This window comes from Rousettus aegyptiacus, unplaced genomic scaffold (assembly GCF_014176215.1).
Source record: "Rousettus aegyptiacus isolate mRouAeg1 unplaced genomic scaffold, mRouAeg1.p scaffold_m13_p_2, whole genome shotgun sequence".
In the NCBI taxonomy this organism is placed as follows: Eukaryota; Metazoa; Chordata; class Mammalia; order Chiroptera; family Pteropodidae; genus Rousettus; species Rousettus aegyptiacus.
The window spans coordinates 43,597,488-43,612,021 of NW_023416295.1; the positions used below are offsets into that span (position 1 = coordinate 43,597,488).

Consider the following 14,534-nt stretch of genomic DNA (forward strand, 5'->3'; position numbering starts at 1 on the left):
TGGGGGGATGGAGAAGGTCCCTAAGTGCCCAATGCACTCGCATGCCCCGACGTGCGGCGGCAGAACCCGGCCTTGCGCCACTGGTAAAGGTTCGGAGCAGAGGACTCTGCGGTCGGAGTCGGCGGCGCCTCGGGCTTCTCAGTTTCTGCCCGGTGGCGCACGCCGTGTGCGTGGCCTTGGCCTCCGTGACCGTGGCCGGTTGGCTGTCACGGAGGCCCTCGGTTGGCCCTTTCCTGCTTTATAGCGTGCAAACCTTGCCGCGCCGCGCCGGGGCCAAGGGACAAGTTGGAGCTGTAGATCTGTTGCGCAATTGTTATTTTTTCCCCTGGGCGGCTTTGTCTTTGGATTTAGCGTTTCAGAATTGCAATTCCAAAATGTGTAAGGCAAGAAGATATTCTGTTTTGTGCTGTCAAGGGTAAGAGTTGCGAATGTAGATTAGAATTCCTGTAGATATTAGGCTGTTACTAAATATTTGGTTTTAGGATATTATTTCTCCCTTGGGTGCTTTATATAGTTTTCCTTTTCTGTTTGAGAATTTGCTTCGATTTCTTAGCATGTTGCTTTGGCAAGATCAAGGGCGAGACACCTGTGTTTCATAATGCTTTGCTATAAAGTTCTGTAAATTGTTATAAAAGCGAAAATAAGTTTCTGTTCATACTTCGTATGGACTTTTAAAGGAGTAGTTATTTATATTTCCATTTTTGGTGTGATTAAATTCTTCGGAAAAAATATTTGGTTTAAGGAAGTGTGTAACTTAATAAGTACAGTAAATATGTTTATGCTCTTAAACCTAATGTTTTAGACTGATCCTGAAGATCTAAAGTAAGTTTTGAAGTTTTGGACAATGTATTAGTTGTGTTTGTTTAAAGCTGTTTATCCTGAACTTTCCCCCAGTAATGACTGGGATTGTATTCCCCTGGTTGCCAATGGTGTGAAGAAGTATGCTTTCAAATTTAGGTGCTTTTCGAGACTAATTTGTATAGTCATCTGTATGACAAAAGGAAATATGATGCTGATGGGCTTTAGTTTTCCCAAATTCAGGAATTATAGCCTAGAGCCCTCCATTATTTTTAGTATTTTTCTTTTCTTTACTCCATAATTTAAAATTCCTTATACAGAAATGCGTAAGGCATTTATACTGCTTTCTCTTTTAAATGTGAACTTTCTAGTTATGTTTGATAGTGTTACTCCTTTTCCACCTTTGTAATCAGACATCAGTTAGCATACTTGAAGACTATGAAAAAGGAAAATGGAGTAAAATTTAGAATCAATTTCATGTCCATAACTATGATTCATGTTAAATCATTGTAATGCAGAAAGATACAAAAAGTCAAAGTGGATTCTGACCTTTAGTCAAAGCAACTTCAGGTGCGATGTGGTACTATGATACTGTTTTTCGCCCTCTCTGCAGAGGAGGTGTTGATGCACAGGTCAGTAAGGAGAGCCTCAGGTGCTTTCTCCATCGGTGGAAGAAGCCATCCGTTACTTTTTTCAAAGGTGTCTTGGAAAGATGAAGTACTTTTGTGTGTGAGGGACGACATTGATTTTAGATTAGACAAATACAATTACCTTTAAAGGAAAATTAGGACAGGTCTCTCCATCTCCTGAGTGAATGTTAACCAAAAACGAACTTGACTTTTTAGATGTGAAAAAGCTCTTGGGATTGTGGAAGCAGCATGTAAAAGGATAAATACACAACTCATATCATTCTTTCTGCATTAAAAATAACTTGGGCCATTTTGAAATCTTTCTTGTTAATTTGAATTTAGGTTTACCAGGAAGAGTTGAAAGCCAAATACATTATTTTTTCTTAATATTTATTTTTATTCAGGATGAATTACTTAAAAAGCTTCATGAGAAAAGGAACCCTCTGTGAACTAAAAGCACTTTCCTCCCTGCTGGGAATTTCCTCTCTCCTGGCTGAACACATTTACTTAAAGGGGTTTTTGCATAAATAATATTTCCTCTTTAATTTTTCCTTGATCTGAGGTTAAGGTTTCAGTAGGGTACAAGAACAACTTGACACTAAGGTGATAATAGATGTGTTATTGGGCACTTCCCTTGGGTGGCAGGTAGTGTGATAATTGCTTCACATGCATAATTTCACAGTCACCCCATGGGACATACTATTATCTCCAGTTTCCAGGTGAGACAAGAGGCATAGAGAGGCCAAGAGTCCTGCTTAAAGTGGCCCAACTATTGAGTGGCACAGGTGAAATTCAGACCTAGGTATCTGACTCCCATGGCACTTAATCACTGCCTCCAAACTGGACCAGGACTAGTTAAACTTTGCACTGGAAGAAAAGCTCACACTTTAAAAAGTGCATAAATTAAGAACTGAGCAAAGGTAGGAATTAAAAAGACTAGCCTTTTCCTTACCAAGAAATTCAGTAACTGTGAGGGAGGAGGTGGATCTTCTTTAATACAGTGAGAATCGATAAACCTATCAATGGAATTACCACATGGGGGCCTTTTAAGGAAGACACAGGCCAAACGGGTTAATTTAGAAAGGCAGGACTGTTTCTTAAAAATAGTTTTTAAAATTTCCAGGATTTCAGCAGTGTCCAATATTCTGCCTCAAACACTTTTCAGAGGCTGTTTTCCTTCTTCTTGATCAAGTCTCTTAGCTACTAGAATATTTGTTCACCTTTGTTCGCCTTGTTAGTTGGTATATTCTTCTGTTCTGTTGGCTTTTTTCATTTTGAAGTAGTGGTCCAAAGTAACTTCGGTAGTGAAAATTTATGGTGAAGAGTGGGACAGATGGGATTAAATCAGGTTGAAGGAAAGTGGGTAGAAGAGAGAGAATGAGTTGTAAACAGCTAGTAGGAACCTTTGGCTCAAATGAAACATGAATCTCCTGTTTTGATATTTACAAATTGAAGCACATGTAAGGGCTCAAGTCTGTCTAATTAAAGCTCATTTAGAATTTTGAGAATAGTACAGTTCAAAATTAAATACGTTATTTCTTAGTCCTTATCCTTATATCGTTTTCAGAATTATTGTCCTGTTTGTCTGAATTAAGGATCCTGCAGGTGTTTTAGGATCCAGTGGGTGATATTACCTAAAAGTTGGTCTGGGTAAACTCTTGAGTCTTTAAATGCCTGGCACAGTCACTTACAAAATTTGCCGAAGTCTGTTGCAAACCAGGGTGTAGAAGAACAAGTTTACTTAAAGCGGTATTTAACTTGCTTTCTTTACCTATAACTGTGTGTTTAAGTTTACCATAAAATGGAGAATAGAGTTTATATTTTGATAATATGATTTCTGTGAGTTCTTAAAATTTCATTACCATCTGCTTCTAAGTATGCTCAATGGACATTTATTAAAAGGGCTCTAAGGTGTCGGCCAAGGCTTCTTCACTTGATAATGGTATGTTCTCTGGAAATGGAAGCAAAAATCTGTTCAAATATATAATTCTCAAACGGTATTAGAAAAATACACGTGGTGTTCTTACACCAACTGTTCCCTTCTCCCCCCCAAATAAAAACAAAACTGCTAAACAAAAGCCCACCCTGCCTAAAGTCGGCCTTTTCAGTGTCAACCCCTGCCACAGTAAATACTTTATTATTAGAATTTTAGGAACTCTGCGGGTGGAAAGTACTTTTCACCAGTCGTTTTTACAGCATATGTCCTATGATAACTGTATGTCACAAAACCTCATATATGAAAGTCTTATTGTGTATGTGAGCATATAAGTGTGTTGGCCCAAACACTGGTAGTAGTAAAGACAAATGCCAGGCAAAGGAAGTGTCTAGATTACCAAGTCTGTCTTATTGATAATTGACTCTTGAGAGACATTATAATCCATCAACAGGCTATATTCTGAAGGATTAAAAATTATATATATATGAATGATATATATGATATCTGAATTTTATATATGTATATATATGTGTGTGTGTATATATATATCCGAATGATAAGTAGTCATTGCTTTCTCACAGGCTTGGAAATTGAGACTTAGGGCTGGTAGTATCAGCAGCATGCTGAGGAGATCCGAACTCTCCATTGCATTTTCACAAATCAGAGAAGAATGATTAAGTAAGAAGGAAAATATCATATTATTTGGGCTTCGAAGCCTCCTTCTGAACTAAAAAAGATTTTGTTTTCTGCATTAGGCAGTTCTCTTTAATGGCCTTTTAAAATCTAATGCTCGGGAGCATATGGTGGCTTGCTCCCTGGCATATGTCAATTTGGCTCAAAAAACTCTTATAAAAATTAAAAAAAAAAAAAAAAAAACAAAAAACTACTGATGCTTGTCTTATCTGTGAAACTTTGTTTTTCTTTCTCTCTGCAGCTAGTTCCCTGAGAGCTGGGCATAGAATTTATATTTATATTTTGTATTTATTTTTTAACAGCTTTATGAGATATAAATCAAATCCCATACAGTCCACCCCTTTAAAGTGGACAGTTTAGTGGTTTAGTATATTCAAAGTTGTATAGCCATCACCACAATCAATTTTAGAACATTTTCATCACCCTGAAAAGAGACCCCATACCCATTAGCAGTCACTCTACGTTTCTGTCTAACTTCCTTAGGCTCTGGTTAGAACTCATTTATTTCCTATCCCTGTAAAGTTATCCATTCTGGATATTTCATGTAAATAGAATCATACCATGTGTGGTTTTGTGTGACTATGGCTTCTTTCACTTAACATAATGTATATAAGATCTAACTATGTTGTAGCATGTATCAGGACTCCATTCTTTTTATTGCTGAATACACTAGTCTATTGTACAGATACACAACATTTTATTTATCTGCTCGTCTCCTCCCATTCAAAACAAAACAAACAAAAAAACGCTTAAATCTACAAGGCATCTTTTAGCAAGTCAATTTTTTGATTTTCTGTATCTGCCCAGTAAAGTCAATTTCATATTCTGACCATAGCGCTACTGTTTGTACTTACCTGAGTGGCTTTCTGGTCTACGTATTTGGCAACAGGGGCTAACTTATGAATTGTTTTTGGAAGGAGAGAGAGTGAGCAAGTGATCCATAGCACAGAAGTCCCACTTACGAGACTTGAGGGTGTGGTTCAGGGCCTTCTGAAGCCGGCTTAGCCTCACCGTGCACACAGGGTAGGAACAGGCCCAGAAGGAAGTGGGCACCACTGTGCCAGCCACGATCTCTCTCCAGTGTTGCCAGGCAGAGCTTGTGCGGCCCAATTCCAGTCTTGCCCCCAGCCATCATCCCATTGGGGTAGGGGTACCTTTAGTCATCTCCGGGAAAATGCCTGCTTTTCCAATTCTAGTCATCAGTAGTTTGAAATTCTTTAACCTGTCCCCTCCTATTGTTTTAAGATTTAAAAAACTATCCTATTCTTTCACATGTTCTTATGAGTTTTGTGCATAATGTATTTACCTCAAAAGGGAAAGACTTCAGTGCTAACATTTAGATTACATGCAATGCATACTTGTATTTTAATGTATCATTTTTCCCATTAAATGCCCCTTCTGTTTTTTTTGCCAGACCGTAAGCGACATTCAGGGTCAGCTAGTACCATCTCCCCTGTCACCCTCCTATGTCTGTGTGAAAGTCAGGAATAACAGGTATTGGGCGGCCTGCTGATAAAGGGTGTGGAATTTTGCTTTACTCCAGACTTGACAGTCTTGTCTCCTCTGCCTCAGCACAGTTATTATAATACGATACGTGGATGTAGAGTCCAGCCTATTCCCAGCCTAAGGGAGTGGTGTAGAGGAAAAGATGACGATGCTCTGTCGCCATCTGTGAACAGAAGAGGCGCAGAGGCGCGGCACATGATGGAACTATACCACTCTTTCGGGTGCTTGAGGGCTGAGAGCCTGTACTTTTTTGCTGGTTTGTTTTACAGTGCTAGAGTCTTGCTGCTGTGTCTCGAGAGTATCAAACAACCATGAATTTTTTCGACCTAGCAAAAAAAAATTTTTTAAATCTTAAAAATCCTGGTGACGAAAACCACCAGAAATTAAAACAAATCATTTTTTGCTTGCAATAGGAAAAATTGCCAATTTTTGAAGAAGTTGTTTTTGTTCTTGATAATTCTCAATGAAACATAATTAACATCTACAAAATCTATATTGAGAAACCCTAAAAGACAGGAACAGGGTTCCTTTCCTTTGTGCTGGCTAGGTCCTCTTCTCAGCCCTGGCCGTACGTTCTTCCACTGGTACCCAAGCTGAGACTAGGCCAAAAAGGAGAACTGTCCTGTGGGTTCAGGTTCTTCTCCAGAGGCAGAAGCTCACCTCTGCTAGGAACTTCTTTACCACGCTGCATGTTTGGGAGACTCCTTGGGTCACTGGATTGAGAGTGAGGATGGTGACTTCAAGAGAGGAGATTCCAGGTTAGGTTTCACTTGGAGGAAGGGTTCTGTAATTAAATTGAGAGGGGCTGGAAGGAAAAAGAAAACTAGCCTGTACACTTTCTTTTAATGAACCCAGGAGGAATCTCTTCTTTTTGGGCTCTTCCTGAGGGAAGCCTCAGGTTGCCCCAGAATTTTCACATGAGGATTTCCCAAATCTGTAATGCTTAGTTATGCTCTTCAACATGCAGCTTTCAGTTAAGTTCTCCATGTGAAAAAAGGGAAAGCGTTTGTGAGTATTTACTTGTGTTATGTTTACACACATTATCTTCAGTTCTTTTAACAACCCTTTAATGTAGTTATTGTCATTATTGAGAAAACTCTTTGGAGAGGTTAAAAAACAGTCTAGGGTTTGGTTTAGAAAACCAGAAACCATGAGAGCGATTTCAAACAGAAGGAATTTAACATAGGAAATGAATTACATAGGTGATAGAAGAGCTGAGAAGCCAGACAACCCAGAAATGAGCAGCCTTGGGAAGCCACTGCCATCCGTAGAGCTGGAGGGGCTGAGGGAGGCAGTGGAATACCAGGGTCTGGCCTGCCCTCCTGAAGCTAGCCTGGCCTTGGGAGCTGCGACCACTGAGAAGTGGCCTTCCCATCTCCGGCATCTCTCCAGTGTCCTCCCCACCCCCAATCCTTGGAACATAGTCGGAAGCCAGTTGGCAAGGGAGCCTGGGAACGGAGCAAGGGCAGTTGTCATTCCTGCTTGCGGGTAAATTGAATGGGAATTCCATGAAGTATAGAATTCACATTTCCCCGTTTGCAAGGAGAATGAGACTGCAGTGCCCACTGTATTTTGACTTCCATGTAACATGTTATAGTTATACATTTCCTCTAGTTATGGAGCCACACGTATGTGACTGCAGAGTAGTTCAGTAGTAATGTAATCCTAGAAATTCCTCTAAAGAGTGCGGGCGGAGGCTCCATTTTGGGAGTTCCCAGTTTAGATAACTATTCCCATTGTTGGTAGGTTCTGTGCTCCCCCTTCCCTCATGATGCCAGGGCAGGATTGATTATATAGAGAGATTTTGGGTTTGCTGAAGGACTTAGACCTTTGGGTCTTGAACTTGGGGGGAAGTTCAGAAAGGAGGGAATAATCTTAAGAAGAACTGGGATAACTTCACAGCTCTTCCCATTCATCCTAATAAATAACAGACTTTTCTCCCTAGGGAGATATGAGTAGAAATAACTCCCCTAGATAGAAATTTATTCATCTCTCTTCCTTTTGTCCCTGAGGGACTCCTGGAAGTCTGGGGCTCCAGAATACATATCTCTTGCCCTGTGCTACAGGTTTCCAAAGTCCACTTGGTAGTACAATTGCGCCGTAAAGCTTCAGTGATTATGTGTGCGCTGGTAAAGATGATAACAGAGGCAGAGAGAACACCTAGTCTTTATTTAGGTTCACGTTGCCAACTAATTTCCTTCCTACGTTGTGAAGAGAACCAGCCTTCTGTTGTTACATCTGAATACAGATAACTGGCAATTTCATGGGGAAGAAAAAGGGGGAAAAGACTAAATTTTACTGAACACCTGCTAGTACTGTTATAGATCCTAGACATGTTCTCTTACTTGATTTTGACAATAAATCTATGCTGATGGGGGCTGTTATTTCCATTTTACAGATGAGGAAACCTATACAAAGAGTTAAAGTATCTTGTCCAGGGCCATGTGACTTGTGGTAGCAGAGCAGGAATTGAGATATCTGTTCATAATCTCTGCTCTCCCTTCCCTCTTTTCCTCTTTCCCTGCTTTCTTTCTTTTCTTGTCTAATGACTATGGGTGTTTCGTTAGATGCGAATGAGTAAGAGACTCCTTAACAAAAATGAAGACAGGAGTCCCAACCTTGTCAGTGGAGTGCTACTGGCACGTGGGCCGAACTTGTCTTTGGAGGACGGTCCCACACTACAGGATATTTTGTGACAACCAGAAGGCAGGCCCATCAGCCCCCATACAATTCTAAATGCTCCGAGGTGTCAATGCCAGCCCAGTGGAACCGCTGTGATGCATTCATTGACTTCTAGATATCACTGCTTGTCCTCAGGAAATCTCAGGATATTACCTCCTTGGTCTTTGTAAAGAGGCCCACTGTCTCAGATGGCAGCCGATTCACACCTTGTATTCTAAACTGAAACGGTGTAATGGAAGAGAAATCATAGAAAGTGGTGAAAGCTCTAGAAACCAGAGGGACCAGGTCCATTTCATTGACTCAGGTAGAATATCTAGTCCAGTTCCCTTAACAGAGCTGTGTTATTTGATGGTGATTATTAACCACTATATACCATTTCTTGAGCCTACAGCTGCAAGGAGTTGGTCTGAAAAAGGTAAACATTATTTTTAATTTTCAAGATGAAGTTAAAAGTCATATACTGTATCTCTCTAGGTTTTTACTGCCTTTTCTGCTGAGCACTATTTGAAGATGCCTGAGATCTGAGAGTAAGGGAAGCTGTAGAACAGTGAAAGAGGTTGGAATGTTATAGTTAATAGATTGATGCTTTGGGGAAAAAACCTAGAATATGGGGGCAAAGTGAAGTTGCCCATTTCTTGTCCTTTTACTGAACATCAGTCTGAGGGAAATAACTAGTGTCCTCTAAGAAAATATCCTTAATCAGCATTTGTTGGTTGATTAATTGTTATACTATCCAAATTGCAAAATTCTTTAATGGATATTTAAAGATAATATCATGTTCGTTTTCTTAAAAAAATCAACTTTATTTTTAATGTGGAGTGTGCGTTTATAGTTCTTAAGAAATAACATTTTGTTTTAGTAAAGTACCCAAAGAATAATTTGAAGCATCATTATTGTGAGTGAAGTTAAATAATTTCTCTATGGCTAGTGTTTGAGTCATAAATGATATTAAACATGATACCTTTGTAAATTCAGTAGTTAGAACTATTTAACCCCAGACATCTAGATGTACAATGAAGATACCAAATTCTGAGCACAAATGTACACTTACTCATTCCATAAATATTTATTAGGTATTTACACACCCTGCGGAACTTGCAGGGCATAAAATTGTTTTACCCTTTCAAGATAATGCAGCAAATGTGCTGTTCTCCTTGAAGGATGTTTGCTTTCTAAATTGCCCCTCCTAATTAATCAATCCCTTTGTACCCCTGGATTATAGGGCATGCATCATATCATAATGATTATAACTTGCATATTTGTCTGTTTAAGGTATGACTTCCTCCAGGGTAGGGACTGTCCTTTATTCATTTATATAACTCTGACCTCTGGCACCATGCCTGGTACTTGATAGTAGTTGCTCAATAAACACCAGAGTGAGTGTGTTACTGCATTCTAGGAGCATGGTGTTTATACGGGCTCTTCTGTGATATATGACAGCTCCATGACAGTGCAGAGGAGAGGTAGCATTTTATCTAGACTTCTTTTCAAGCCAAGGATTTCATGTGGCACGAGCTTTAGTTGGAAGCCCGAGGAAAGGTGTCGGCGTGAGCTGGATGGACTGGCAGCATATTGAGTCAGTAGGGCCGAAAAGGTTAATCTGGGGCTAGCTGTAGAGAGCCTTCAAGTGCCTGCGTGTGACATTTCATGTTTATACAAGGCAGCTGGAAATCATGGAATATTTTGGAAAGGTCAAGGAAGAGCTGGATGTGGACAGGAAGTTATTACGGCCCGTGAATCAGAAGACAGGCAGGTTGAAGGCAGAGATGGTGAGGGGGCTCTGGTGTGCAAATGGCTGAGTCAATTTGGCATCAGCACAACGATTGAGGATCAGTAACTGTAACTCTAAACTGTACCTTTGTTAGCTATTTTAAAAGAATTTTTTAAAGTTTGGAGGAGAGTAGATTTTCTCTTCCTTTTGGCCCCATGATGCAATTATTTGTGCACAAGTTTGCATGCCCAGTTATTCCTGTGTTTTAACAGAAACCCATCCACCAGTGTGTTCATTCCATTGACAGGAGAGGAGGACAAGCCGGAAACTTCTATTTTGCTGCAAGGATGGATCGTTTTCTTCTCCAAGGTGGCATAGGGAGAGTTTCTCTCTTTCTGCCCTTTCCTGAGATCGATTCGCTCCAGCCATCTCCAGTCATTAGCGAGTCTCATCTTTGGCTTCCAGTCCCAGTGATGAGCAGTATTCACCAAAGAAAAGAAAAAACAGTGTCCTCTCTTTTCTCTGCCATGGGATTTGGTTGTAAGTCCCAAGCTAACAGAGGTGGGCATCTGACAATATTGGTGATGACAGCTGCCATCTCTCAGGCTCTCACCAAGGCCAGGCAGGGTGCTGAGTGCTTTAACAAACTGGTTTTGTCTTGTGTACTCCTTACTCTACTCTGTGAGGTAAGAAGCATTATCCCTGTTTTATAGGCTTTCAGAACCAAGGTCCCAAGAGGTTAAGTTGACAGATTTTACAGTGGGATGTGCCTCCGTTTCATCATCTCTACGATGTGGCTGATCTGTATCACAGTATTCTTAAGAAAAGAACTGGGTACAAGACCTAGCACATGGTACACATTGAACAAATGGTGACTGTGATTATTGTTATTACATTTCTTCTTTGTCAGGGATATTTGAATGTGTGGGAGTCTGAGATGTGTATAGCCCATTTGAAAAAAAAAATCCCTCCTTGAATTCTAGCTGTATAACGGCATGAGCATTCACGTGACCCTTCTTGCTCTTTGCTATAAACTTCTTATTTTCCTGTGGTTTTCCCTATGTGCATCCCAGGCCTCATATGAGGGTCTGATTGTTGGCAACTGAAGCCTCTTGAGACAGAAAACCAATCGGTGGGTGGCAAGGCCTTAATGTGCACCGTTAGGACAGCAATGTCACGCAATGCCCAGCTTCCTCTGTGGAACCCTCTGGCCTTCCCTCTGGATTCCCTGTACTTAGGTGGATTAATAAGCCATCTCACTGAACGTCTTCCCAGATACACTTTTTCACTTCTGCCAGAATTTCTTACTCTGAGGTTCTGGGCCTAGAAACAGAGCAGTGTCCACAGGTAAGTTGTATGAACAGAAAGAGTTTGGGAGGCAGAAGTACGTTAGTGCAAGGCTAAATTCGAACATGAACCAAGTTGACCCCTGTGGCCTTGTCTTCTTCCCAAGCACACCCCCTTCTTTTAGTCTTGACCAAAATATTTCTTTAGTAATAACTACCCCGAAGTATCTCTGGCCTTTAACAACAACAACAACAACAACAACAACAACAACAACAGCAACAACAACAACAGAAAAACCAGAGTGGTGAAGGAAAAGAACCTTCTAAGACCCTCAGGAAGATGGCACAGCTGAAAATTTTACATTTACCACCCTTTGTTGTTGCCATGCAGGAACCTGATATTTAAACAAGTTAGGACCTCACCTGCTATTTTTTATATAGTGGTTATACTCAGAAGCCTGAAAATTTGATGCTTCTCATGTTCTTTTGACATCTGCAACAGGAACTGAATTTATTAATGGTATTAATACCTGACCCCTGAGTTGTCCACTGTATTTTTAAGGGCCATTCACATACTTTTTTTATATATGAAAAAAAAAATTCTGTGATGACATGTCTTATTGTCTTGGTTTTTCCCTCACAGGAACAGCACGGTGGGATCAGTTGCCTAGGCCGAGCTACCCTATGCAGCTAGTAGGTAGCCGAGCCCCAACAGGACACCTGCAGGTGTCCCTAAGTCAGCGTTGTCAGCCTCCCTTAAAGAGGCCTGGGTTATTCTGAAGTAAGAACCTGTGTTATTTGAGTGATTCTGTAATATGAACTTGAATTGGATCTCATTGTCAACATTTACTAGACTGAGGTGTTCAGGCAAAATTACTTAACCTCCATGCTTCGGTTTCCTTGCTCCAAAAGGGTGATGATAATGATACTACCCACCTCACAGATTGATGTGAGTATAAACAGATAGTGAATACAAGTACCTAGAAGAGTGTTGAGCACATAAAAGGTGCACAGTAAGTGGTAGCCATTGTTATTACCGCTTAGCTTATCATACTTATCTTTATCTGGACTTAGAATATTGGCACTGTGATCTTTCTCAAATCTTAATGTGAAGACTCACCAGGTAACCACTGTCCTTACATATTTACTTAGCAAGTTAATTGAAAAGATTTACATTAAAAGATTTCTATACTGATTTTAAGAGAATATAATATGACATATACACTAATTTCCTTTATAAGAGGTCCAAATTGCCACCTGGCAATTGGCAACAACAGTAGGTACTGTGCATTTTCAAATGTATACATCTGAAAGCAGGCAAAATATAATTTTCAAACTCAGGATTATTCATATCCTTGGTTGGAACAGATAAATATTTTCCCATCATCTAAGACGCCTTATTTCTACCCATTCTTCAGATGACCTTTACAATAATCATGGTAATTGTGTGGCATCTGGACCTTAACATTGCCAAATAATATCATGATCCATTTAATCATTTTGAGCCCTCTTAGTAATTCAGATTCACGCTAGCACTTCCAGGTCATTGAGGTAGCTTTTTCTAAATAATCGCTAAAAGTATAAATACTACCCAGTGTAGTTTGGAAGGGCTAATTTCCCAGTGTATCCTCAGGAAGTAACTTGCAAAACAGGAGTTTGGTTCAGTACAATCCCCCCTAAGCAGTGTGCAGGCCTCACTTTGTAGGCTCTTGCAGAGCTGCACTGTCCAACAGCAGTCACTAGCCACTTGACACTTTTGAGTGCTTGAAATGGGGCTAGTGCCTCTGAAGAACTGAATTTTTAAATTTAAAGAACTTTGGTTTAAATGTAAAAACAGCAGTATTATAAGGAATCTCTGTTAAATAGAACTATTCTGGTAAGGCTGCATTGCCTGTGATCATATCAGGTGGAATTTCCTGTATGTTGAACATGTTCATCAGTTGTAATAGCACATTAATAAATTTATATCTTGGTTACATGTTGCATTAATTTTTTGACATATTGAGTTAAATAAATATATTGTTAAAATTAAATTCACTTGTTTCTTTTTTTAGTGAGGCTACTTAAAGTTGTGTTAAATACAATGTAGCTTGCTTTGTATTTCTGTTGGACAGTACTGCTTTAGAGCATCTGTTACAGGTAGCTGAAATTAGTCTGTTTTAAAATTCAGAATTAGTTTACATAATTTTGGACTTCATAGACTCAGAGATATTTAAAGGAAGGGATCTTAGGGTTGCCTAAACCAGATGTGTCCTGTGGCAGATGAAGAAACTGAGGCTAACAGTTACTGAACAGTGGCATGACCCAATCCCAGACAGGGAGCGGGACCTGATGTGTCCTGGGTTAACATGGCGTTGGAAATGTGGTAGGCATCAGGGCTTCAAAGAACTTAATTCTTACAGGTCCAGGCTAAAGAAAAGGACTTTTAAAGAAATTATTTCAGGTGGTAAGGAAAAGTAATTTTTTGTGCTGTGCTTAGCAGCAAATAGGATGATTAATTATGTATGTGATGTATATTTTTGTTGGGCAGTATAATGATACTTTCATGGGAATAGTAAGGTAAAAATAATTCTCATACTTCGTATGAGCATTTGCTTTGGAGAACTCTGTACAGCGGGCTTTCAGATTTTAACTTAAGTCCTCTTCTCAAAGCCAGAGATTTTACAGCAGACAGACCCACAGCTTTTGTCCTTGAGGAGACGGCTAAGAGTTTGACCTCATGCGTTTATTATTCAGTTAGGTTGTATTTATTATTCAGTTAGGTGTTCTGAGATCATTTGGCAGAGGTTTAGCCCTGTTTTATGGTATTGTTGTCTTATGAGTTTAGCAAACTGACTTAAAGGAAGAAGCCACCAACAACTACAGTGGACATTCTTAGAGCAAACCAGAATCGTATTTATATTTAGAGGAGGAAAGGGAGGCATTACTTCTATGATTTGATTTATGGGTATATCATCATATTTGGAGGAGGGCTGCTCCTGCCGCAAATGCCGTGTCAATTTCTTCACCTCCCTAATCTTCACACAGAGCAGTGTGAGGATTAAATGACATCATGGTGCAGGCTTTTTGAGTCACGCTTCTCTTGCTCAGGTCCACTTCCATGTCTGGAAGTGTATTTCCCCCCCTAATAGAGCTTTTGCTTTCTTCTTTAAAAAATATATAAATAAATTATGTCATGTTGCAGGTGAGAGAGTTTTGTGCTCTAAAGCACTATAGATGTAAGGGCTGGTGTCTCCAAGGACTTTCTCCAAGGAGATGTAGAGCTATTTCTTGGGTTACTCTTGGTATTAGCC

The 14,534-nt window shown here is 39.9% G+C and overlaps 1 protein-coding gene across 4 annotated transcripts in view; it reads left to right on the plus strand.

Annotated features, from left to right (window-relative positions):
• Window positions 1-14,534, plus strand: part of NFE2L2 (nuclear factor, erythroid 2 like 2) — a 29,644-nt gene that overhangs the window by 899 nt on the left and 14,211 nt on the right. Inside the window, exon 1 of one of the 4 annotated variants that reach the window (XM_016152604.2) lies at window positions 29-415. The exons of 2 other annotated variants lie outside the window; for them this stretch is intronic. The gene's annotated coding sequence lies outside the window, so the exon portion shown is untranslated. Of the gene's footprint in view, window positions 1-28; window positions 416-4,236; window positions 12,023-14,534 lie in introns of those variants that run through there. One more of the 4 variants, XM_036238031.1, reaches the window with a different exon arrangement.